The sequence below is a fragment of the Sceloporus occidentalis genome, unplaced genomic scaffold (assembly GCF_023333645.1).
Source record: "Sceloporus occidentalis isolate IW3139 unplaced genomic scaffold, rSceOcc1.0.p SCAF_1, whole genome shotgun sequence".
Classification (NCBI taxonomy): Eukaryota; Metazoa; Chordata; class Lepidosauria; order Squamata; family Phrynosomatidae; genus Sceloporus; species Sceloporus occidentalis.
The window spans coordinates 244290271-244317854 of record NW_028316981.1 but is presented as its reverse complement, the minus strand read 5'-3'; the positions used below and the strand labels follow the sequence as shown (position 1 = coordinate 244317854).

The window sequence follows — 27584 nt, the reverse complement described above, 5'->3', positions numbered from 1 at the left end:
GATATAGGATGGGGGACACCTGGCTGAATGAAACTACACGTGAAAGGGATCTAGGAGTCCAAGTAGACCACAAATTGAACATGAGTCAACAGTGTGATGCGGCAGCTAAAAAGGCCAATGCAATTTCAGGCTGCATCAATAAAAGTATAGTGTCCAGATCAAGAGAAGTAATAGTGCCATTATAATCTGCTTTGGTCAGGCCCCACCTGGAATATTATGTCCAGTTCTGGGCACCACAATTCAAAAAGGACATTGAGAAACTGGAGTGTGTCCAAAGGAGGGCGACTAAAATGGTGAAGGGTCTGGAAACCATGTCCTATGAGGAACAACTTAGGGAGCTGGAGATGTTTAGCCTGGAGAAAAGAAGGTTGAGAGGTGATATGATAGCCCTGTTTAAATATTTGAAGGATTGTCATATTGAGGAGGGAGCAAGCTTGTTTTCTGCTGCTCCGGGACCCAGAGCAATGGATGCAAGCTGCAGGAAAAGAGATTCCACCTCAACATTAGGAGGAACTTCCTGACAGTAAGGGCTGTTCAACAGTGGAACACACTCCCTCGGAGTGTGGTGGAGTCCCTTTCTTTGGAGGTCTTTATGCAGAGGCTGGATGGCCATCTGTCGGGAATGCTTCGATTGAGATTTCCTGCATGGTGGACTGGATGGCCCTTGTGGTCTCTTCCAACTCTATGATTCTATGAGTTCTCACAAAAAACCTTGAATGGATCAAATGTTTGTGCACATAAGAGTGGGGGGAGGGAACTTTAGATCATCATCCAGTCAAGCCTGGAGAAACTGGTATGTCAGCAACAAGGATCCCAGGGTCTTAATTTGTGGTTCCCAGAGATCCAATTTTTTTAAAAGTGTGATTTTTTTTTGGGGGGGGAGACAATTTTAGCCTGAAAACTACATAAGAAAATACCTGAAAATGCCACATTAGTCACCAATTTGACCAATATGCACCTGGGAAAAATGATGAATGTGGATGAATGGGTGCGTGAGCCAGTATAGTGCAGTGGTTTGAACATTGGACTACGACTCTGGAGTTTAGGATTTGAAGCCCTGCCTGGGCATGGCAGCCCACTGGGTGACCTTAGGCAAGCCATGCTCTCTCAACCTCAGCCAAGCCACGCTCTCTCAATTTGTCCCCTTTGGACAAATCATGCCAAGAAAACCCATGATAGGTTTGCTTTAGGGTCACCATAAGTCAGAAATTACTTGAAGGCACACAAAAGAACAAGTGGATGCTGTGTTACGGGGGTGGGGTGGGGATTGATCCCCATCCCTATGTAGGCCAAACTTCTTGATGCCAGAAATCTGGAACAAGAACATCTGCAACAGGTGACTGGGAAATAATCATTCTTCCATGTAGTGATGATGTATACAGCTTTTCCCCATATAGTAGAAGTACTTTCCATGTTTATAATGTCTAAACTGGCTAAGGCACCCAGTCACCTGTTAAGGTTTTCCCCACTGTCTCTCAAAGAAGAAAGTCTGAACCTGCATCTAAGTGACCCTCACCAGTGGTCACCAGTGTTTGTGCAAATACAGTTAAATGTTTTTTGTTTTGTTTTTTACTGTGGAGATTTGTTTTTATTTTGAAATGAGAAAGACTGACTTCAATGTTCTGGCTTTCATAGTCAATGTTTAGAGACTTTAGTGAAGTATTTGAAGTAGCATCAAACCTGATAATTGGACAGTACTACTCTACATTGATACATGTGATCAAGTTTCCTCCAGGGCTGGCAACGTAGTTATTTTGGGTCACTGTCTTAGCAGATGCTGCTCTGTCACATCCTGTTGGAACTAAAAATGTCAGGTGAACACCTCTGTTGTGGTTTATTTTGTTTAGATTGTTGGGAAGATGGCTTTTGCTAGCAGTTGCAGTTCACTCTAAAAACAGGCATTTTAAAACAGCCCATCCCAATCTGATGCCTTTAAATGAATTGGAACATCATCTAATTTAAAACATGGGGAGAATAGTTTGAATGTGCTTTCACTGCATTCCTTGCATTTGTTTTCAGGGCATGCAAAGTGTTTTTTAAAACTATTTCACAATGTACTTCAGAATGTCTTAAAGGTAGATAAAGTTCTGGATAAAGAACTCGTAGTGCCAACCATAGACATGATGCCTGTTTTGTCCAGATGGGCTAGAATTACTTATTCAAATAATTAGAATGATCCTTCACGTTCTCCGATAGCAGTCTTCTTGCCTGAATATAACTGATTTATGACTCTACGGGAATTTTGAAGAAATATCCAGAACCACTCCAGTGCAGAGTAGTTTGAAAATACTCTCACAGTCACAGAGATACTGACAGTTAAAACATTAATGGTTGTCCTGTCTTTTTGGATTTACTTTTCTTCACTTAAAAAAACCTAACAACACCTGTGTTTCTGTGTACCAGACCTTAAGATATGACTAGTTGCAGCCAAAAAAAATTATTTTTTTAAAAAAAGTAAGCACTTCTGTACATAATGGAGTATTTAATTATTGTCATGTTATATGGTGTGATGACAGTTGAGAACTATTTGTAAGATTGCATTCACCAAACTCGGCAGTTATTTGACATTTTCACACCTCTGAGTCTGGAATGGCACCTCCCTTCCTGTCCAGAAGCCAGAATTAGTCTCCCTACTATCACCCAATTGTGTCCCACCTCCTGGTATCACCTGGTGTGTATGTGTGCTGCCAGGGATGGGCAGCAGCTGAAAAGGCATGCTGGCCCTCTCCTTTGTTGCAGTGGCAGAGGTCTCCTCATGAGGATGTGTCTGCTGCAAGCCAGGAGAGGGTCGCTAGGGTTGTTCCTTTGCTGTGGCAGAGTTAGGCCGTAAGCTGGGAGAGGGTTGTTTGGCCCAGTCCTTTGCTATGATGGTAGAGGCCTTGTGAGGAGGCTGCCACAGCAAGCCAGGAGAGGGTTGCTTGGCCTATTCCTTTGCTGTGGTGGCAGAGGTCTCCACATAAAGAGGCCTCCGTGGCAAGCCTCGAGGGGCACAGTGGCAGGAGGGTCCAACTGGGTGCCACCCCCTCACGGGGTTTCACCCAATGTGGACTGCACTCCCTAATGTCTCTACTATTGTCACCTACTATATCTGCCATGTCTTTCTCCTGGTATGCCACTCAGTAATCTAGCAGCTGGCAGGCAAGTCTGAGTGTAGATACAGTGGGTCCCATTAAATACTGTAAAGTAAAATGGTGTCCTTTGTATAAAATGGCAAGATCAAGGTTTGGTTTTTGGAATGTATATATATTTTTAACAGTTTTCAATCCATGTGTGGTTGAATCTGTGGATAAGGAATATGTGGCTAACTGTATGAGTTTATTTATTTATTTATTTATTTAATGAAATATTTATGTCCTGCCCTCTATCCAGAGATCTCAGTTGCACATGCAGTAAAATCAATCAATCAAAAATTAGTAATGTGCCATTGTTGTAGTTTGCACCTTTAAGTTCTTTCCAATTTATTGGGGATCTCTTGGCAATAATTTTTCCGAAGGGAGTTGCTATTTCCTTGCTCTAAGGTTGAGTGAGTGTGACTTGTGCAGGGTAACCCAGTTTCCATGTGCTGTGTGTGTGTGTGTGTGTGCTTTCATGTGGCCTGTTGATTTAATGATGACCCCAAGCATTTCATAGGGTTATCTTAGGCAAGGAATATTCATCAGTGGTTTTGCCAGTTCCTTTTTTTTAAAAAATATGGCCTACAGTATTAAGTATTTGTTGGCAGCCTCTCATCCAAGTATCAACCAGGGCCAATCTTGCTTAGCTTCCAAAATCAGAAGTGTCTGCCCTAAAGGTGTCTTTAGGGCAGTGGTTGCAAACCTATGGTGTATGTGCCCTCTCTGTCATGCAGAGCTTTCTTCTCGAAGCCAGTTAAAGGCAGAGGAGGGCAAGGGAAGGAGCAGGTGCATGCTTGTTCTCCCCCCGCCCCCGTCCAATGTCTTTAACTGGCGCCCAGATCTAATTAAAGACATGAGAGGGTGGGAGAAGGAGCAGAGGGGGGTTTGCCCTTGCCATCCCTTGAGGCTGAGAGAGCTTGACTTGAGTGTGTGGTGCTTTCAAGTCATTTCTGACGTATGGTCATGGAGATTTCTAGGTAAGTTTCGTCAGAGGGGGCTTTGCTCTTGCTAGCCTCAGGCTGAGAGAATGGGCCTTGGGTGTGTGGACATGCCTTCAAGTCATTCCTGGTGACCCTAAAATGAAACTGTCATGGAGCAAGCTTCATCATTGCCATCCTCTGAGAGAGCGTGACTTGTGTGTGTGGTGCCTTCAAGTCAGTTCTGACTTATGGCGACACTAAGGTGAAACTATCATGGAGTTTTCTTGGCAAGTTTTGTAAGGGGCGGTTGCTATTGCTGAGGCTGAGAGAGTGTGCCTTGGGTTTTCCCCTGGAAGTCCCACCCCCAGAGGTTCCTCCCCCCAGAAGCCAGAAGTCCCTCTCCATGGAAATTCCCCCCTCCTGGCAGTAGGTGATACCTGGTGCAGAAATGGCACTGTGTTTGGGCACTCAGTCTCTAAAAATTTCACCATCACTGCTTTAGGGTATTTAGGCTGTGCACTGGAGATCCTGTATCATAGAATCATAGAATGGAGGATATTCCAGTCTTCATGGCTCCTCAGACATTTCATGGCTGCTACGGACATTTTCCAGGAGCTGTGTGTGTGTGTTTGTGTGTGTGTGTGTACTGCCCCTCCTAATGAATCAATTAAGTATGAATATTATTAAAATAAAAATGGACCCTTAAAGCTCTTAGAATATTTTCTTCCTCTTTCTTCCTTGTACATAAGAGTTTATTAGACACCTTATCTTCTGCTCTGCTCCCGTCATCCCAGCGTCACCGATCTGTGACAGGAGCCTCCTGGTGGGATTGCAGATGGCACTTTTAAAGGGGAACGCTTCCGTTTTTGTCATGGAAGCATTATCATAAGTGTTTTTAAAAAGGGCCCTTTTTAATAATGAATTAAATCGTTATTTAAAAAGGGCCCTTTATAAAACACTTATGATGAGAACGCTTCCATGACGAAAACGGAAGAATTCCCCTTTAAAAGCGCCTTCTGCGATCCCACCAGGAGGCTCCTGTTGCAGATGGGTGACGTTGGGGCGACGGGAGCAGAGCAGAAAGTAAGGCATCTGATGAACTTCATAGTGAAATGCATTTCTTCTTCTATGACTATCTCTTGCCCTAGGTCCTTTTGGTCATAGCTTGCGGTGAACTTATGGTGATAGATTACTCTGTTGGTCATAATGATTTCTGTAATCACTTGTTGCATATTCTTATCAGAATTTTTTTTAAAAATATTAAAATAATATTGTCCCCAAAGATAAAAATGTCAAGTTGGAGTTTGGTGTTTTACTCTATTTCTTTAAAATTAAGATTGACATTTTTGTGTTGTATCCAGAAGTGATTTTTCTGCTAAATTAAAATGCTGATGCTTGTCTATGATGAGAAACTCAATTCTTGGCAAACCTCTCTGCTCACTGAAGCCTGCCAGCCAAGCTACTATTGATAATTGTGTGATCTCTTTGAACAATAAAAAAGATGACTGCTATAGAGGAGTGAGGGGGAAAATGACAGTTTTTCCTGTTAGAAAGTGTGTAAACTATGCAGCCTTCCATGTGTGGCTGGACTGTAACTTCCTGCATCCTTTAGTGGTTAGGGCTGCTGGGAGATGTAGTCCATGGAGAGTGGCATGATTGCCACCCCTGCACTAGTACAAAGCCACCATCAGTTGTTATTAAAGTCAGAGGTGAAGAAACATTTGTGCATACGTCGTATTGTCATGAACTATGAAAATGCCAGTTTTACACAGAGATTAAAAGACTAGACCAAAATAGTGATTAATGTACCAAATATGTGCCTGTCCAGGGGAATATGAAGAAATTGAAATACACACTCACAAACGCTGCTAAATGATTTTCATCATGGAGCTAGCCTTTCTCCGAAAAATCCTTTAAGTTTTGTTTCATTCTGTTGTTGTCTTTTCACTTGCTGACATTTGTTTTATTTTTCTTGGTGTGCTTGATCTGAAACCCTAATTCAAAACTGCCCAGTCAGAATGAGATCTTTTTGAGTTGTAGCATTGATAAGAGCACTGGCTTTTTAAAGAGACAAGGAGGAACCCTTATCATTATGACTTACTCAAGTGGTCAGTCTAAAGTTTATCACAGAGTTATTATAAGCCTAACGTGGAAAGAGGGAGAAGAAGGGCTGCACTATTTTGAGATAAATCTAGCCCAGAGTTGGTGTCTCACATGCTTAGCAACTTTGAAGAAGTATTTAGGATTCAGATACTGAGGCAGGGATTTCTAAGGGCTCATAGTTCAGTAGGAAGGCACATGATTTGCATGGCGAAGGGTCCCAGGTACTTTCTTTGGCATCCCCAAATGGTGAATTAATAAGTGGCCTTAGTGTGAGAACCTTTAGAGCCAATGAAAGTAGATGGATTTGGTGTAAGGCACATTCTGATCTTATGAAGAAGAAGCCACCTATTAAATATAGTGATGATATTTTGAATGCTTCAGGAAGTGCTTTGTTTGTTTGTGTATAGTTAACTCTACTACTTATACAGGATATATCAGACTAATGTATAACAAATTCCAGATACAAATGTCAGTCAATAAAAGCTATTCAGCAACAAAACTACCAAGCAAAAAAGGAATAACACAAGAACAACAAAGGGCTCCCACAGATGGGACAAATGGTCCTTGAGACTGTGGGATTTATAGATGTAGTTCTTTGGTTTTGGTTTTTAATAGGGGGATGTAGATAGGACATTTAGGCAGCATCTGCAGTGCAGAAATAATCCAGGTTGATGCCACTTTAACTGCCATGGCTCAATGTTATGGAATTCTGGGATTTATAGTTTTGTGAGACATTTAGCCTTCTTTGTCAGAGGGCTCTAGTGCCACAACAAAGTGGTGCCAACCTGGATTATTTCTGCAGTGCAGATGCCATCAAAGTCTCAAGGTGATGAAAAAGGTGATTTTTATTCTTAAAAATAGCCCAATGTGTTTCAACCTAGAAATATTTAATGGCCTTCTTCAGAGGCTGTTAAAAGATAAAAGAAAGAAAAGGGACAATACATAAACAACAAAAATTATAACAAGAGGCAAGTTACAGTTTGCATTATCAATTACAGTCCTCCCTCCGTTCTTACAGTCTTCAGACTTGTGTCCCTCACTTATGTGCAAGGGATGAACAGAGGGGGAATGAATGGGGTGCATGCTCAAGGTTCCTCCCCCCCCCCCGTGCCTATATCCAAGCCAATGGGGTTTGATAATACGCGAAACTCTGTTTTCGCAAGGGGTCCAGAACGGATCCCCCATGAAAAAGGAGGGGAGACTGTACATACTTCTTGTATCAAGTTGCGTGTAAAATGTCTCCAATTTTTTTAAAAAATTATGCATAATGTAAGTTGTCTTTTGTAATAATTTTTGTTGTTTATGCATTGCTCCTTTTCTTTCTTTGATTCTTTAGCATCTGCCAAAGAAGGCCATTAAACATTTCTAGGGTGAAATGTGGTGGGCTGTTTTTAAGAATAAAACCATCTTTTTCAATACTCTGAGACTGCCTCTTTTCTGTATCCCTTTTATTGGGTATTATCAGTTCTGTTTGTTTTTTAAATAACCAGATGACATTTTTTCTTGTCCCAGACTACTTGTTGGCAATTCCCAGCACCAGTACAATGTTTTATTCCCATTCAAGGGATGAAGGGTGTGTGTGTGTGTGTGTGTGTGTGTGAGAGAGAGAGAGAGAGAGAGACTGAAAAATATTCAGAGACACCAACAAAAAAGTCCCATGAGGCTCTGTTGCCTCTCACATTCCTCTGGCCATGCCCCCAAAGTATAATCTCCACCCCACCCCCACTAAACAGTCTCTATCCCCCCTTCCACAATAGAGATATTTTTTTCACCTCCATGTGATAAAGAGGCTTCATCCTCTCCCACCCCCACTGCAATAGAGACTCTTGTTTCCTCTTTACTTTTTTTGGAGACTCCCTGTCCCACTAAAACATAGACTTTGTTTCTCCTCGCCTTTCCGTAAAAATAATGGAAAAGAACCCACAGGAAACTAGTAGATATGGAGTTGACAACAATCTGCAGTACTTGTTAAAAGTGGAGGAGATACGTTGCAAGAGCTTCTGCTTGTTGATATCATACTGAAATTGTTCAGAATTCATATGAATGCCAGAACAACTCTGTGGGAACAAAAACCAAACAGACAGACAGAGAAACAAAAACCCTCCAGTAGATACCTATAACGTGCAATTGAAATAACTTGCCTAATTTTGATAGATGAAAAATTTTAGAAACTGCAATGGGTCCTGATGATAGTTGGTTCTGACCAAGACCATTATTGCACAAGTAAACAAAACGGAAATGGAGCCAGAGAGTAGTGGCTTTTTTGTACCTTACAGCATGATGTCAGCACTTCAGTTTTCTTCCTATGGGAAATGGTTATAAAAGTATGTGTTTTGTTGAACTAATTTTTCCAGCTAGCAAAAAGTGCTTTTACAACTAGGAGACAGGGGGAAGAGAACTAAAGCACTTTGATGTTATGCGATAAGGCATTTAATAAGGCACGTAAAAAGCCGCTGCTTTCTGGATCTGTTTCTGCTTTGTTTTCTTGTGCAATAAGGCTCCAAGAGAGCATGTTGCTTGTGATGACCTTAATTACTGAATGGGAACATCAAGGGGCAAGACAATCCCTAAGTCATCAGGAGCACATGGTATTTGGTAAGCCAACACAAGAACCTTGTATCTTGCCAGCTACTGCTTCCAGTTTAGTCCCATGTAGCACTTACTGCAGTAATCCAGTTTCAAGGTTACAGTGCATAGACTATTGAAGTCAGTGTATTACTGTTCCAGAAACAGGAATAACTGGTGTATAAGTAAAAGCTGGTAAAAGGCACACCTCAGCACCAAGATTTGTTGATTTTTTTCAGTGACAAAGATGGATCAAGGAGTACCCACAAGCTGTGTACCTGCACTTTCAGTGGGACTCCTGTTTACAACAGGTAATCAATGTGTCTCCCAAACATGAGAACTACTGCTCCCTGTGTTAGCAGAATGAAAACTTTATTTAGATTAAGTTATGGTTAACTTATGCATCCTGGAAACTGTATTGAATGTTGTTGGTTTTATTTTATTTTTTGCTCCATGGAACAGACTGCAATTGCTTTATCCTGATTAACTGAATAATGTTAACCCTGAGAAGATAGGACTGGAGCGTGGCTTTGGTGTGGCTTCGGGACTCTTAAGATGCATGCATCATTTAAGCAGCATATCTCCAAAGTGACCCAAAGCCACTTTATTTTGGCTTGTCTGTATGGGCCCTTACTTAGCAGCTGACACCTTGATCCATTTACCATTACTCTCAAAGGTGTAGCTAATGGGAATACAAGAATGGTTTTATTTATTGATTGATTTGGTTGGTTGGTTGGTTGGTTGGTTGGGGCATCCAGATTGTGGAATAGCAATAGCAAGTACATTTCTATACTGCTTATCGGTGCACTTAAGCACTCCCTAAGCAGTTTACAAAGTATAAGCTAATTGCCCCCCCCCCGTAAGCTAATTGCCCCTGACAAGCTGGGTACTCATTTTGGCGACCTACAGAAGGATGCCATGCTGAGTTGACCCTGGAGCCAGAATAAGTTCTGCAGAGTGGTCTAGGGAGAGCCCCTTTTCTTTTGATATTCAGATACAGTATTAATGATTATAAAAATACATTTTTGCCAGTCTTTACCCCTTGGTTGCATTTTTGTTTTCAGTGTAATGTATAATTGGTTTTACTGGAACTTTTCCAGCTTTTGGAGTCTTACTGTTTTGGTTGTAATTTTCATGGTAAAGTAGAAGTGGATTATATGGGTCAGAAGGCTGGCTATCATTTTAAATAAATAACTATGCATACTAATGACTTCACAGTTGCTGGCCTCTTAATGGCCTGGCTCTGGGATTCTTTCATATAGTGATGTTTATTGTTATAGTCATACAAATCTGGCTATAGCACAAAGAGGCCACGTTTGGAGAACAGGGCAGAATGTGAACATTGCTTCCCACCCATGAAATTTTCTTTCAGTCCCTAAATTTCTAACATTGCCGTAATTTAAAACTTCATTTGTGTCTTTGGAAATACATACAGATGAGGCATCTAAAGAAAAGTTGCACCTAAATGTTAATAAGGAAATGTGAACACAGCAAATATAAGCATTCTAGTTGTGAATGATATTCAGTGTCTCACTTTCTCAAATGTTAGAAATCTGGAGACTGAAGGAAAATTTCATTTTTTTGGGGGGGAAGAATTCTTTATGGGGGATGTCTTAGTTTTTCCCTCCCATAACTAAACCCTGGTATGTTATTTTACAGTTGGCATGCCTAGGTTCTGTTTGTTGTTTACGTCTCAGTTTCTGTATGTGGTTTGTTGAGGAAAAGTGGATTGTGTTATACCTCCCCCTCCCCCCAAAGCTTATTTTAAAACACTTTTATGTGTCATCAAACAATACATGCTCTTATCTTAAGTACTCCTGAGAGACTTTTTGTAACACTTTCCCTGTACTAAAACTTTCTGCAGGAAATGGTTGGGGGAAACCCTCAGAAAAAAGTGAATGCCTTATGTTCTTTATTAGCTTTGCATCCCTTTGGAAGCATGGCCTGTCCTCTTCCTTTGCTGGCTTGGCTGATATCCTATGCAATACAATGCCAGTTATTTTTATTGCTTTATGGAAAAATGTTATCTAAAATGCTGCCACCACCAAGCACTTGCTTCTGTACAAAACCATTCAATTTAATTGTGATTTTAGTATATGTATAAGTTAGCTCTGAGCAATGAAGATATTGATAAGAAAGTATTTCAAACCCAAACATATATATACATATTTCTAGGTCAAGACAAACATAATATCATGGTTCAGGTTATACATCTTTATGCAGATTATTCAATGCAGCTATTGTCCTGAATGGCAGAGTTGCACAACTGAATGTACACCCAAATATACAATTGAATGTATATGTGCATCCACATGCACAAGCATATATGATCATGACCATGTACATGCATGATGGCAACTGTGTGCAACTCTGCTTCTTCAACTTTGAGATGTTGCATTGGAGAAAAATGTTCAACTGCTTCTGTAGGGGAACATAGCCAAATGGAAGACATCAGCAGGATTCTGACTCACATCAAGGAACCAGGAATGATCATACATAATGATAGCCTTTTCCTTTTCTTGAGTTGTTCTCCTGAACTCAGCAACACCATCTGCTCACAACTAGCCCATGTTTCATTCTGTGGCTCCTGTACCCTGCAGCAGCTTGGCGATGAATGTGAAGGGACTTTGTGTTTCAGAACTAGTGAGGAAGATCAGTCAAGAGCCTTAGTTTTTCAAATGTTCAATGAGATAGGTTGAGCTTCATTGCTTGGGTAGGCTGCACCCATGGACATTTTCATCCCTTTCAAGCATGCCACAGGTTGGTTTTCCCAGACTTAAGAGGCCTTTCCCCATGTTCAACAGCTTTCCCTGTTCCCTGTGCCAGTGCTGAGAATCTAGTTCTTGATCCAGTGTTTCATTGTCAATGTGCCAATGGTTGAGTATGGAACTGAGACATAGAGATTTCAGCTGAGAAGGAAAGAGGCTTTGTTGTTTGTTTGCTTTCATTGGTGCAACAAACAGCATTTCTCATTAGAATTAAATTACTCATTTTTGTGTTTTTGGGTCTAAACCCAAAGTATGTATACATCAAATATAATTACTTCTACTTAAATCTTTGTTATATAGAGCCTCTCTGGACTTTGACCGTAATGCTCTACTTAGCTCTTTGGCAGGCAGACAAAACAACTAAAGCCTGAAATTCAAGTACTCAAAATCCTGTTTCAGTGATGGGTATAGTACTCTGTGAAAGAGCTAGACAAGAGAAGAAAGGGAGGCCACAGAAGTGAGAAAAGCAAGCTACTTTGGGTCTGGGCATTCTGTTTGTCCAGCTTTTAAAAATTAGCTACTTGACTGGTCAGATATTTTTGAAAGCACATTATGAGAATTATCATTAGTTGGCTTGGTAAATATGCTAATTACAAAAAAACCAACCTTCTAGAAATGGGAAAAGCATTTTGCAGAAAATTACATTAAATTTGTTTTTTTAAAGTAATGAATTGTTTATTTTATTATATTTTTGTTCTTTCAAAGAACACATCTTCATTTCATCTTGCCAACAGCTTGGTGATATAGGTGAGGCTGAGAGTCAGTGACTGGTCCAGTCTTTTTGAGTGAGCCTTTCTGTCTGAGGGAACCTTCATCTTCTCAGTCCTAGTCAGATGCTGCAAGGTCAAGGGAAGCTCTATCACACAGCCTAGGCTTAATACAGCATGCTGAGACTCCCCATCTGGGCTGTACAGAAGGCCTGGGAAAGCCCCTCTTGCCTCCTGGCTGATTTCTCACCCAGCTTGCCCTCCCAAGGGAGAGGGCGTATTTAAATGTATTACCAGAAACTAAGCCAAAAGAAACTGACACATGTGATCCTCTTAGATTTTGGGGTGACAATTGTGTCTTTTAGTTTCACCCTTTCATGTTTGCTTGTTGTCAATGCTGATAGGACATGGTCTTTATTCTACGCTTTTTACTGTTAGATGTTTACTGGTAAAATAAATAATCTGCATCTTTTGAATTTTGTCAGAATGTGTTGCATTTAATAAGACATATTCATTCTTTTTTCTCTTTCTGATGATGGTCAGTCTTTGTAATTTACAAGCATAATTTTAAATGAAATTAGCTTATTTTTGAGAGCATCACCTAGTTTAGGAGGAAAATGGATGCATTTCAGTAAATAATTTCAGTAAACAATTTCAGTCAAATGCTCAGCTATAGCAAAAATTAAGTAGATTTCATATGAACCTAAGGGCCATGCTGGTGCAGATTAAAGGATTATCTAATTTAGGACTATGTTCCCAAAGTGGCCAAACGCATACTTATGGGAAAGCTTCTATGAAGACAGTGACATCCACTGTCTTGTATTATCCAAAGTTGTTGTTGTTGTTGTTGTTGTTGTTGTTGTGTGCACCTTCAAGTTGTTTTTGGCTTATGGTGGCCATAAAGCAAGCCTTTATGGGGCTCTCCTAACAAATTTCTTCAGAAGGGGTTTGCCATTGCCATCTTCTGAGGATGAGAGTTTGTGACTTGCCCAAGGTCACCCAGTAGATCTAATCAAATCCACATCACAGATAACTTTACAAAAACCTGGTATGCAAGTCAGCAGAATAATATTTTGAGGAATGTTATGCCCAGTGTGAACACAACATAGAAAAATCTCACAATTCTGACAGTCTCAAAAAAGTTCCTGTCTGAATGCTCCCATATTTTCTCTTGCTGTAATAAACAGAATGCAGTGTTTGGTGTGCACAATTCAAATTGGCAGTGCTAGCCAGCTTTAATGACTAATGTGAAACCTTAGTTTCATACTCTGTTTAAAAAGCTAAATCATGTTCAACCCTGGCAAGGAAAGAGAGGGAGAGTATATATTTGTGGGAGAAGGGATGAAGCCTATCAGTCTGCACCCTGTCTTGATTTTGTAACCATAAGTCCAAAATACACTGCAGAGACAATCTAGTTTCAAACCGTTTTAATTGCCTTGGCTCAGTGCTAGAGGATCCTGGGAATTGTAGTTTACTGTAGCACATAAGCTCACTACAGAGAAGACTAAATATTTCACAAAACTACAGTTTCCAGAATTCCCTAGCATAGAGCCAGAGCAGTTAAAGTGGCCTCAAACTGGACTATTTCTGCAGTGTGTTTTGGACCATAGTTAAAGAATTAACAGTGTTCAATCTATCAGAAACCTGAAACTCTAGAACCAGATTTTCTCCATAAAACAAAAACATGGGCTTCATGTAGTTTGCAGTTATTTCACATTAGTAGTCATGATAAAGAACTCAAGATAATTTGTCATCTGTAATAGCAGTTTATTAAGAGCACTAAGCAGAACTCTTCATTATGGACTGTGCAGAAATGCAGTACTAGTCTTATTTGAAATATTAAACACTGCACAAAGGTCATGCAATAAACATCAGATACTGGAGCACAGGAATTTGCAATATATTTTTCACTCTGTTTCCTAATGTTTAAGTGGTGTTGCTTTCCTATATTTACTACATTATGTGAGTATGAATATTAAATATTTACCTATAAGATAATGTTGTTGACATGTTCTCCAGAATCTTACACAGATTTCATCATGCATGCATGAGAGCAGTGTATTAACAAGATAGGAAGTATAGCTGCTGTTTGCTATGCTGCAGACCAGTTTTTACTCTATATTTGTGTATGCATTTATGTATGTTAGCATGGATTTGAACAATCATTAATAACTAGCTTAAAATGGTCAGCAGTATTAGGAACAAAATGCAGGATTTTCTGTCTTTGGTTGCTGCCCTGTCAGTTCCATTCTTAGAGGGGAATATTGCTGTGAAGCATTCATTTGAATTCTAGGCACGTAGTTCCATGTGCCTGAGTGAGTGTGTGTCTGCCCAAGGGAAAAGGTGAAAGTGCTTCCCATCACTCACCTTTCCTGCAAGTGATTTGGGCCTGACACTGACACTTTCCATTGGGAGTCGCATGGAATCATTTTCAGCCAGAAAGATGGTAATGCTGATATGGAATTCAGGAAGGGGGAAACTGATATGATCATTTAAATTCTTTTTTTTTCCTATACAGGAATACACTGAGTCCCATAAAGAGTCGTCTGATCTATACAGTGAGTTACCTAGTATACTATTTGGATAGAAGGTCTATACATTATTGCTTTATGCATTAAGACACAAGAGGACTTACTTTTGAGAAAATACTCATAGTGATCAGGCCATTAAGCTGTTGCCTGAGATGGATTGCTTTAGGAAATATGATGTCATGGATTCTCTCTCCTTAGTAAATGTCCTTTGGATTTGGCAGTGTTTAGTTTACATACATCTCCTTGTTTTTGCTAACTTTAAATTATTGATTTACATAGAATCATAGGATCATATAAAATGCTTTACTAGATCTCACATAATAATTTGAGTAGCTTGTTCCTATTGCTATAACAGTCTCATTGTATGTTTGCCCTTCCTCCTTTGTATTAGATTTGATTTGTGTAAAAGTCATATTGATCCTAAATCCAGTTTCGGCTGCATGAGATTTAAAATGCATCACGCTTTGGAATGCAGTCATTCTTTTCTCAGAGGACTTTCCACTTGACAGCAAATCTCTCACTGTTGTCTGGAAGGCTTTTGCTTCAAACTCTTATTTCAGATTGATTTGCTGTGGCAAAGAAACTGTGTGGGACCTACCAGCATTTTACTGCACAAGAGACTAGGAAAGCAATTGTATTTGCATAAAGCTTCTGGAGCATAGAGATTGTAAGAAATAATTCTTCTTTCAGAGTAGGCCTAGGAAGCAGGCAGCCAAATACAAATCAGATATAACAAAATTAGGTGCAACCCAGTAGTCCAGGTGTGATTTCTTTTAAAATATTTGATTTGCATTTCTAACTTAATACTTTCTCTGTATCTGATGATGTGTAATAGTTCTTAACCAGCTATTGCTGCAAGGCTGCACACAGTTACATGAGAGTAAGCTTCACTGAACACAGTGGAGCTTGCTTAGGATCTCCATAAATCAGAAATGACTTGAAGGCACACAGTGTGTGTGTGTGCATGTGCGCGCGCACACACACACACCAAGCTTTACTGAACACAGTGGAACTTGCTTATGAGTAGGCATGCCTAAGATTGCCCTGTAAACACAAGAAGTATGACTGCAAAAGCATTACATGAAAATGTTTGGTTTAGGGACACAATTTTTAGTAATAATCTACTGGTTATTACTAATCCAGTGCAAATTAGCAGCTAGTTGTTTTACCTGAACACAGTTCCTTGCATAAGAGGTTTTCCTGCAAGTGATCATTTTCCAGCAATTATTTTTATATTATGTTTTTTTCCTAACCAAGGGTTCAGATCCATAGCAGTGATCTGGCTACATTCAGATGTCATGCTAAAACATCTGTTACCATTCTGAGGAAAAGTCTAGCTAAACCTTGGGTTTCCATGATCAGCTCCCCTGCTGTGGCTTCAAGGATGATATTGGAAGCTACCACTTCCATTCTAGATTAACCATGGTTTGGCATATCAGTTGAACCTTAAACTGTGGTTAATCTCAAATATGGTTTGCTAAAACAACCCCCCTTTAAAACCCATGCTTTAAAACATTTCTGATATTCTGGAGTAGGCAACCTGCTACCTTCCAGGTTTTTGAGTATAACTACCATATACCCTAGCCAGCATGGCAAATAGTCAAGGATTGTGGGAGCTGTATGAAAAAACATCCAGTGGGCACCAGATTGACTATTCCTGAGATGTTTATAATCAGTCATACTTTGTCCATTGTGTATGATGTTACAAGCTGTAGTTAATGTAAAGGTGGAAGCAAAATCTTTGAATGTTTTTCTGAGGCAGCAGGGGTAAGAGGGAGCAGGCAAATACTGAGATTACTCCAACTACTATAAACATTAATTCATGGTTTAGTTTAAGCTTGGAATGCAGCCAATATGTGAAGCAGGTTGTCTTATGGATCCAGAAACAGTGACAAAAGGATGGTGGAGTTGATTAAAATTACTGGCATCTTAAAAATCCGTCTGCTGTTGGCTCCACTGTTGGGCATGTCAGTTGAACCTAATGGGCTACCTCAGGGATCATGAAGATTTATATATCCAAAAACTGGAGAAAAATGTGGGGAACATGACAAAAGAAAACTATTTGTTCATAAATCATTATTGCATAGGCAGGCCTTAACAACACCAAACTGTTTACAAGAGTATGCATCTTAAATTCTAGCTCTGTATTAGGCAGAAAAATACTTTGATCTTTCTCCTTTTCCCACTTTCTTTCCCCCTACTTCTTATTAAAACTAAACTGTCAATGTAGTAAGCTTTGAGTCATTATAGGCCTTGAATCATGTGGGTCTGTGGGAGGCGTTGCTACAAGTCTGTGTGTCAGCTGAATTCATGCAGAGCTTGCAGATACCTACTGAGTAACCACAAGAAGTCTGTCTATTTTTAAATGTGTTAATTTTAGTACACCTTGGTTTGTCTATGTGCTGTTGAAACATATCTCTGAATAGCAGGGCTCAGCCTGTGTAGCTTGGACACTAACTGCCAGGTAGAGCTGCTTTGCAAGAATTAGATGTAATTCTCCTTCCCTCTTTTGGTGGTGGAATGGAGTAGCCTAATGAAGGCATAGCCAAAGAGAGGATTTAAGTTTATGCAGCTTGTTTCTGGATACTCATGGCAGCACATTTAGGATTAATAAGATTGAGGAACATAAGCTTTGTAGGTATAATGTACTTCTGGATTAAAGCTTTTTATTTAAAGGAAAGTGTGGGAAATGAATTTAAGACCAGTCTTTTAATGTGATATCTGCTGGATCCTAGAGATGCTTTCTCTCCCTTCTTAATAGAAAGGTCCTGACTGTTAACAGCTGACTACTATGGAGAACTTTCATTGTGGATATAATGATGGAGAAAACTTCATCCATAGAAATTGTGCCTGCAATGGAGCTGTTCTGGGTAGAGTAGCTGTGGAGTGTCAACCCAGGTGCCCCTTGGTGTGGTAAAGGGAAAAGGTGAACAAGATGTATTGGTATATTCAAGAAAAGTGCTTAAATGATTAAATGTCCTTGCATGTACACAGAAATCCTAAACTCAAATCCGTTATTCCTAAAGTTGCTGCCTTTGATGCTAAGTAGATATAAGCATATAGTGGCTTTAAAATCACACGTTGTAGATCATGCTCCTAGATGATGTAAAAACTGTAGTTTATCTGAAGACCAAACTGTTCAGTGTTACAATGTTTCCCTGTAGTTCAGAAAGGCTGTTTCTTTTGTGAGTGAGTAGCAAGAAATTTTCACCTTTTAAGTTTGTCACACAGGGCTTGGAGAATGGGAACAGAGCGGAACTGGGGAAAAACACATGTTATCGCACGGGTGAACGCCGCCGATGCCTCCGGGAGTCCCGAATCCATTTCCCATCCGTTCCACAGCAGTCAATTTTGAAGAACGATTCTGAACAGTTCTTCAAAATCAGCTGCTGTGGGATGGATGGGGAATGGATTGGGGACTCCCAGTGGCATCGACGGCGTTCTCCCGTGTGATAACATGCATTTTCCCCAGTTCTGTTCCCTTCCCGTTCCAGTTCTCCAATCCCTGTGTGATAAACATATTGGTTTAGAATAGGATAGGGAGAGAGTGGAGGCTATTCCTCTCCAGCAAACCTCCCTCCCAAAGCTGTGTTGTCATGCTTGTGATTCTAGGAATCAGCCCAAATACTTCACTCATTCGTCTTACATATGGGTCATCTAGATGGCATCTTCAGCTTGCATTCTTCCCCATTTTCCACATGGTTTCTTCCATCTTTGTGTGTGTTTATTAAGAAAAATCTATTTAATAAATAAAAAAGAAGAGAGAATAGCTTCGGAATCCCTTTGAACTGTGATTGAACCCTTCTCTCTGGAAGCCCCTTGTTGCTAATTCAAGGGCAGAAGAGGAGCACTTCCCCTCCCTTAGCATTCAGCATAGTTGTGAATCTGTCCAGTTGAAATCCACATGTCAGTTAAAGAGGAATAACTAGCATTTCAATTGACTAAATTGGATTAGGTCAAGGTATTCGAGCTTAACTAAGCCCTACTAATATGTGGATCTAATTTCTGTGATCATTAGAAAGGAAGAACAAGGCCTGTTTGCTCATTCAGTGTTCAGGAAGACAGAAAGTAGTATGTGGGCATGCCTGCTGGTCTTAACATTCAGTGGGAGATGTGCAGGTTTTACCAAATGACCGGGTACTTGCAAAATCCCACCTACAGCTGAATGTGCATTCAGCTCTTCCTCTCCATGATTCCACTTATAATAATCAGTGTGTGGAGGGACAAAACCTAGGACAGTGGGGTAAAATAGGCCAAAACATTGAAGCAAATCTATTAAAGGAAATGTGAACCATCTGCTGCAATGAGCAGCCTTCCCCAGCCATTATAGGAATTGTAGTCCAGCATTCCTGGTGGGCCGCAGGTTGGGGAAGGCTGGGTATGAAAGGTGTATAGGTATTAATCTGCTTTTTAAAGGAGTTGTGAAATGTAATAAATGTATTCAAAAGAAGGATTTCTGTGGTATGTGCCAGTACAGCATGCTTTACCCATCAAAGAACCAATATATTTACTTTTCCCCTCCCTCCCTCCCCATCCATGCATGACAGCATTTTGTATTGACCTTTGTGTGTGGAGGGACATGGGGGAAGGAAGGATGGATACACTATATTTGCTGATAGAGCCTATGTCCTTTCAACTAAATTAACTGAATTTTCCAACTCTCTACATAACAGTGTAATTATAGCTATATACTGTATAGGTATACCCTTCTTTGTTTTTTTTTTTTTTTTTGGGGGGGGGGGGAAATGAGGGCAACACTAGAGGAATATTTCCCTGTAGTTGGGGAAAATCAGTTACCAAAAGGTGAGTAGCAGGAAATAAGTCATTGCCTGACTCCTTTGTTATGAAAACAAATGTCTATTCTTTGTCCTGTTGCACAATATTACCTTGTAGAAAAGCATGAATATTCTGAAAGCTGGTAGCTTGGAGGGTGGTAATGGCCCATAGGCATGCCTACAACTTGATAGTTTATGTAAATAGAAAGAGAAGTTGATTTTCAATATAACACCCTGCCCCCAAGTAATTCAAATGAATCGCTTGTCTTTAGTGATGAATGCATCATGCAGCTGTTCATCTTTCTGCTAGTTGAAAACTGCACACTTCAGCATATGACTAATCCTTTGCATGCTCACACATTTTATAACCCATTTGAAAATTATTAAAATTTGAATTAAGGTATTTGTGCTGGTAAAGTACAAAGTATTGTGTAACACATAGATCTTTATTTGCAGGTGTGAGAGTAACGTGTTAAATTTACATAATACAGTGGGTCCTTGGTATCTGCTGGGGGTAGGTTCCAGGAGCTCTTCTCATGGATACTAAAAACTCTGGATGCTCAAGTCCTGTTATATATAGTGGCATAGTAAAATGCTGTGCTTTATATAAAATTCCAAAATCAAGGTTAGCTTTTTGGATTTTTTTCCCTGGAATATTTTCAAGCTGTGGATGGTTGAATCTGTGGATGTATAACCTGTGGATATAGAGTATTGACTGTAAAAACATTGTTACCTTATGATCATTACCTTGTCACTTTTTTTTTAAAAAAATGAGGTATCAAGGTTAAGACACTATTAATTACTATGCAGTTTACTAGGCAAGAAACACAAAAGCATGTACACCATAATTTTAAGTTGATTGTGTTACGTTGCATATTGGAAAGCCAGTATACCAGTGACTGACACACTTGATCATCCACATCAACAAGAACACAGCGTTCTATACACCAGACAATGTATGAATGTAGTGGATGGCATTTCTTCAGCAACTCATTTTTTATTTTCTGAAAATATTACAAAACTGGACAAGTACAAGACACTTTTGCCTGTGAACTGATGAAATATTGTAAAAAAAATTTCCGTCTTTCAACCTTTGTCCATTTTTTAATTCAAATTTAAAATTTTAATTAGAAAAATGTCAGTAATGAAGGCAAATTCAGATACCAATATGAACTGTAGATAAATCAGGTTAGGCATCATATCAGCCATGATAGGTAAAGTAGAATCATAACACTATAATAGTGGAATGGGAAAGGATGCCAGGATGGGCTCTTCTACCTGATGTATTTTTGAAGGTGGGAGAATCTGGCTTATGGGAATTCTTGTGGATCAACACATAATTTCCAAGGCCTGATCTATATGAGCCCAGACTAAGAACTTTGGTTCTGAAACATTGAGTGTTTTAAAAAAAAAAAAAAAAACACTTTTATGTTACTGATTGTTGTTTGTGCTTTGTATTGCATAAAGTAGAAGCTCTTTTCTGTTGATTTATATTTTTAAAAATTGTAATTCATTTGAAGTGGGGTGGGGAAGAAATTTAATTCTTCTACCAAGAGGAAAATTAATATATTCCAACAATCCAAATGGCCCAGACGGCTTGCCCACCAGGGCATCTTATTATGTAGACAAAGTAGCCATTGTTCTTCCCTCCAAGTCTGTGTTGCCTCAGTCTACATCAAATAATGTTCACAAGAGGCATAGTGAAAGTAATGATTCCCTTTCAAAGAATCCAAATGTTGGAGATTATTCCATCATTTTGTTTAAATAGGACCAGATGGGCTTGGAAAGCACAGCATGTCAGAGCAAGATCCATTGGTACATGCTGGCTTTAATTATTAAAATGGCTTGTAAAATACTAACCACATTGTCATCTAGGCATGTTGGTTTGAAACAAGTAGTAATCTGAAATAAGTACGCCCTTTTCTATCCTTTCTCATGGAATGTGCCATCCATGTCTTTGTACAGCACAATCTGTATAGATAATGATGATTAAATTAATTAATTGAAAATAAAAATTGGAATGGGGTAGGCTGTGATCATAAGAAATTCTCATTTGGAAACAGGTTCCTTGCTTGAAATCGTAAATTCATGGTGCTGGAAGTGGAGGATCTGTTTTTGTAGCTTGATTCTAAAGCTGCATTCACACTGCAAAAATAATCCAGTTTGATACTACTTTAACTGCCATGGCTCAATGCTGTGGAATCCTGGGAACTCTAGTTTGTTGTGACACCAAAGCTCTTTGACAGAGAAGGCTAAACGTCTCACAAAACTACAGTTTCCAAAATTCCCTAGAATAGAGCTATGGCAGTTAAAGTGGGGTCAAATTATTATTTCTGCAGTGCTGATGCAGAATACCACCTTAGGTTGATTCAGGAGAGACATTTCTGGATGCAGAAATGGACTGTCATGGTTGCTGAGGGTCTTGGCAGCTGTCTTTTTGAAGATCAAGGGGTTCTGAATGAGGTACCAGCTGGATTGAGACATGAGCGAAGTACCTGTACAGGTTTTCATATGGTGGTTGTCATGTTTTAGCTGGGACTCGGTGGAAACTCTGAAATATTTCAGAGTTTCCACTGAGTCCCAGCTAAAACACGTCTCAGGAATGCCTGAACAGAGTTTGTTTGAAGGAACGAGTGTCTGAATTATATAGATCAGGCCTTTTGAGGTGTTCTTGAAACTAGGACATGGGAAGGCCTAGTGTTAGTGCAAGGTGTACTTCCTATCAGAATGTGGGGTGCTGTTGTTTGCTACCTTTTTTTTGGGGGGGGGGGAGCATACAGCAGGCTAGTGATGTATAACAAGAGTGTTAGCAATGCAGAAAGAACACAGAAAGGCATCACCATTGGAATACAATAGAGATATGAACATTAACACTATGAAGCTGTTTATACTATCATGTTTATCCCTAAGCTTTATATGAATGTAGCTGAACATGGTAGCAGTTCCTATGGAAAAGCAGGATAAGATGGTGCAAAATAAATAAACATATTTCTTCATGTTATCTACTTTCCTGTACTATTAGAATTTTCAAAGCCTGGAAAAGGTGGGGTTTTTTTAGCGGGGGAGTACAACATAAAAATCTAGTGGCTAACATGGTCATTAACCATTGGCCATTCTGGTTAGGAGATTATAAGAAATGTATTCCAAAAAACCTTCAACTAGAAGAGTGGTGATATGTGAGCCGAACAGTTGTCCAGCAATTGCTGTGTTTTAAAGCATAAATATTCAGCTGATTTATAGAGAGTAAAATAGTACTATTTCATCTTCTACCACCTAATACATTGTTGTTCAGAGAGTAAATATTTCTGGTCTGCAATAAATGTCTGATTTGTTTCACACTGGATATGTGTGACATGCTGGGTACATGTGACAGCTAGCAAGTGGGGAGATGGCACATCAGGGGAGAAGAAGCAGCACCATCTCCAGAGAAGACAGAAGCCCTGCTGCTGTTGCTGCCTCTCTCCATAGTTGGTAGCTGCCTATGTCATTGATCCCTTCCAGGACTAGGCCCTCGCTCAGCTAATGAACCATGAATCAGACTTCCATTGGTCCCCTTTCTCTAAGGGGATGATAGCTGGCTGCCTGAGTTTGTGGTGTCATCACCAAATGGAGTGACATACTTTGGAGAAGCCACTTTGGGGGTGAGCAGTTGTTCGTTTGGTCCTATCAAAGTGCCTGCTGCCAGATATAATGCTTCATATGGAAAACAGTGTGGGCCAAGTAAACCAGGGAACTGGCATAAGTACAGTACAGTGATGGGTAGAGGGGAGACAGTCCAGTACATTATCATGAGAGAGTGGAAAGCCACAATAGTTGCTTCCAAACTGTCATTTACTTCGGACTTTCTGGGCTGAAAATGCTACGGTTCAGTGCCAGGTTATTAAGTAGAAGAGCATTGTTGAGCAAGAACCTGATCCTGGATGAACATTCTAGCCTGGCCTGCATTACAGAGACCTGGATGGATGAGATGGGAGGTTCTATACAGCAAGAGTGGAGGCCTTGGGTGGGGGGGGGGAGGTGGAGTCACAGTGATCTGTTGCAATTCTATTAGTGTCACCAGGTGCCCCATCTGGATTTGAGTGTGTATTTTAAGGTGATTGGCCAGGACAGAATAGGGATTCTGTTCACATACTACCCACTCCACTGGTCAACAGTTTCCCTTCCTTAACTGATAGAATTGGTATCATCAGTGGTATTGGAGTCCTTCCAGCTTGATGTGCTGGGAGACTTCAATATCCATGCTGAGACCAGTCTGACAGAAGCAGTGTCCTCCATGATAACCATGGGTTTATCCCAAGTATCTGGTGCCACCCCATGCTACAGGACACACCCTGAACTTGGTTTTCTGTGCTGGGCAGGATGAACTATATTGTAGTTCCATTGCCATGGACAGATCATTGCCTGGTGGAGTTTAGACTCACTGGGACTTAGAGTCTTTTCATGGATGAGGGGGGTGATTCATAATTTTCCTATTTGATGATATCTGGGAAAGAAATGTAGTTAACTAACTTATTGGCAGTGATGTATATAGCATGCTTGTTAGAGTAAGCCATGGGCTCACATTTCCCTTGTTGTTCTTCTGTACTCAGATTACCTCTGTGAAAGTTTTTAGTGCAAACCATAAATTACTTCAACAGATAGGTAACAAACTTTTGTTCTTGCCTTCCAAACCAGAATTGGAAGTCATGGTTTGATTGTGGTTCAATTCTGGTTTGTGGAGGAAGCACAAGCTGTATTTTGCTGATTTAAATATTCAGACATATGATGGTCTTTGTCCTGAAAAGGATGTTAGGCAGGGAGTTGCAGTGTAAAGGGAGGAGTCATACATTTGCTAATCTCCACATGTAGGGGAAAGGGAAACAAAACTCCAGTTCAAATCCTTTCTAACAGCTGTCATCAGAAATGGGGAAACTTGTTCACTGGAGTGAAGGGATGTGTCATTTGGGTGGTAAGTTAAAAGCCAGCATTCTAAATCTTGAAAGCATGTGGCTCTGACCTCCTGTTCTAATAGATCAGGGGTAGGCAACCTTTTTGAGCCGGGGGCGGGGTTGCTGTCCCTCAGACAACTGGGGGGGGGGGGGCGAAGCCGGGGGGGTGGAGCTTCCACCCTCCAGGGGCGGAGCCGCACATGGGGGTGGAGCTTCGACAGGGGAAGCGTGTCCCTGTTGGTGCTCTTGGACATCTCAGCGGCTTTCGATACCATAGACCATGGTATCCTTCTGGGACGCCTGGCAGAGGTGGGGATCGGGGGCACTGCGCTCCAGTGGTTCCGGTCCTACCTCTCTGGGAGGTCCCAGATGGTGCAGCTGGGAGACGTGTGCTCCGATGAGAGGCCCCTTAAAACTGGGGTCCCTCAAGGGGCCATTCTGTCTCCCATGCTATTTAACATTTACATGAAACCGCTGGGAGAGATCATCCGGAGACATGGGGCGCGGGGTTATCAGTACGCTGATGACACCCAGATTATTTTCTCTATGTCTCCGACTGATGCAGTGACCGAGGATGGCGTCTCTCCTCTCGTGGCCTGTTTGGAGTCAGTAATGGGCTGGATGAGGGAAAACCGACTAAAGCTGAATCCAGAGAAAACGGAGGTACTCGTGATAGGTTCCCCTGGTCCAGGAATGGCGGTGGTTCCACCTGTCCTGAACGGGGTCACGCTCCCTGTGAAGGACTCCGTGCGCAGTCTGGGGGTGCTTCTTGACTCGTCCCTTCACCTGACTGCTCAGGTGAATGCGACGGTCAAGAGCACCTGTCATCAGCTTCGGCTGCTTCGCCAGCTGCGCCCATACCTGACCCAGAGGGACCTTGAAACTGTGGTACATGCCCTGGTAACCTCGAGATTGGATTTCTGCAATGGACTCTACATGGGACAGCCCTTGTACCTAACCCGGAAGCTTCAACTGGTGCAGAACATGGCTGCAAGGCTGGTCACTGGCACGTCCAGGGCCAGCCATATAACACCGGTTCTAAAAAACCTCCATTGGCTGCCCATTTGCTTCCGGGCGCAATACAAGGTGCTGGTAATGACCTATAAAGTCCTAAATGGCTTGGGCCCAGGTTACCTGAAGGACCGCCTCTCCCCATACATTCCGCCTCGCACCCTCAGAACATCTGGGCAGCAACTCCTTAGGGTTCCCGGGGCGAGGCTATCCTCCACTACTAGGAGGTCTTTTTCCATCGCCGCCCCGGCCCTTTGGAACACGCTGCCCTTAGAGCTCCGCTCAGTCACCTCCCTGGCCCAGTTCAAGCGGGAGTTGAAGACCCACCTGTTTGGCATCGCATTCCCCGACTAGCCCTTATAAGCCCCCCCCCGCCATACGACCGCACAGACAATGGGTACCTAACCTAGGGGCATTTGTTATTTGTTATTGTTTTTTATTTGTGTCTATTGTATTTTAACTTTGTATATTTGATATTTTTATGTAATTTTTATCTCTTGCTAACCGCCCTGATCTTTGGAAGGGCGGTATATAAATAAACCATTTATTATTTAGCTTCCACCCTCTGAGGCGGAGCCGCATGCCAGGGCAGAGCTTCCATTATCCAGGGGCGGAGCCACATGTCAGGGGCGGAGTTTCCACCCTCCGGGGGCGGAGCCGCATAATAACAATAATATTTGCAAGAAGCTACTAGGGCCGGCAATGCCATAACACAGGAAAAATGCATGCACACTGTCTCAACCCAGAAAAGAGCAAGCAAGTCCATGTGGGGGGATTTTGCAAAGAGAATACCAAAGGATAACAACAATAATAATAATAATAGCAATATTTGCCAGAATGGAAGCGACTAGGCAAGGCCACAAAACAGCAAAAAACGCATGCCACTGTCTCAAACCACTTTCTTTCTCTCCCTTCCTCCCTCCCTCCCTCTCACTCCCACCCTCTCTCTCTCTCTCTCTCTCTCTCTCCCTTCTCCCCTCCCAGAGGCCCGGTGCAGCTCCTGGAGCCCCGATTCAGGGCTCCAGAGGCCGCATTGAGCCTCCCAGGGCCCCGGTGCGGCTGCTGGAGCCCCGATTCAGGGCTCCGGCTGCCGCATTGGGCCTCCCAGAGGCCTGCTGCAGCTCCTGGAGCCCTGTTTCAGGGCTCCAGAGGCCGCATCGGGCCTCCCAGGGGCCCGGTGCGGCTGCTGGAGCCCCGTTTAAGGGCTCCGACTGCCGCATCGGGCCTCCCAGAGGCCCGGTGCGACTCCTGGAGCCCCGTTTAAGGGCTCCGGAGGCCACATCGGGCCTCCTAATGGGCGCCGCCATTTTGAAGGGCAAAATGGCGGCCGGAGCCGCCAAAATCGGTGGCGATTTCGGCGGCAGGAGGGACCGGGGGCCGGCAGAAAGGCGCCCGCGGGCCGGAGGTTGCCAACCCCTGTAATAGATAAATGGCTCCAGTGATTTAAAAAATAGTGCCCCACTCCCAGCTTGGTTAGAGCTTGCCTTTACTTTGCAACATTTTAAATTCAATTATCTGTCAGGTTGCTCACATTAGTTGTGCTTTTGCCCGCCCCCCCAATACAGATTTTAAAAGGTCATGGTTATCTTCTAAAATTTCATATACAGAGGTTTTGTAGTTGTATTTCTTGTCTGCTCATATTTCTTTTTATTGAATACAAATATTAAATATTCATTGGTTTTGTTGTTGAAAGGTTTCCTTTCTTATTTTGGTAGTAGCATAATTTTTGTTTGTTATAACCTTTAGAGTTAATCTGCAAAATTTACACTGATTCTTTTTGAAAAGTCATAAAATTAGCAGATATAGAAAAAGGGCTTTGACATAAACATTAATTTTGTGATACTCTGATTTGGCAATTACTAGATAGTTGTGTTTCCTTTTTTAATTATTTTTTTTAAATTTAGTCTCCATGGACCCTTTCACACTACACAATTATAGTATAATAATGCCACTTTAACTGCCATGGCTACATTGTGTGAAAACCTAGGGATTGTAGTCTAGTGAGGCACTGGAGCTGCCTGGAGAGAATTTCAACTCCTTAGCCATTTGTTCATCTTTTTAGCTGTCCAGGGTAGTCTTATTCTTCTCCAACGCCACATCTCAAATAAATTGATATTCTTTCCATCAGCCTTCTTCACTGCCCAGCTCCCACATCTATACATG

The 27584-nt window shown here is 41.4% G+C and overlaps 1 protein-coding gene across 7 annotated transcripts in view; it reads left to right on the top strand.

Annotated features, from left to right (window-relative positions):
* The window catches only part of SEMA4D (semaphorin 4D), a 149368-nt gene that overhangs the window by 8129 nt on the left and 113655 nt on the right, over positions 1-27584 (top strand). For 2 of the 7 annotated variants that reach the window (XM_089491153.1, XM_089491136.1), the window contains exon 2: positions 14695-14734. The exons of the other annotated variants lie outside the window; for them this stretch is intronic. The gene's annotated coding sequence lies outside the window, so the exon portion shown is untranslated. The remainder of the gene's footprint in view (positions 1-14694; positions 14735-27584) is intronic. 7 annotated transcript variants of the gene reach the window in all.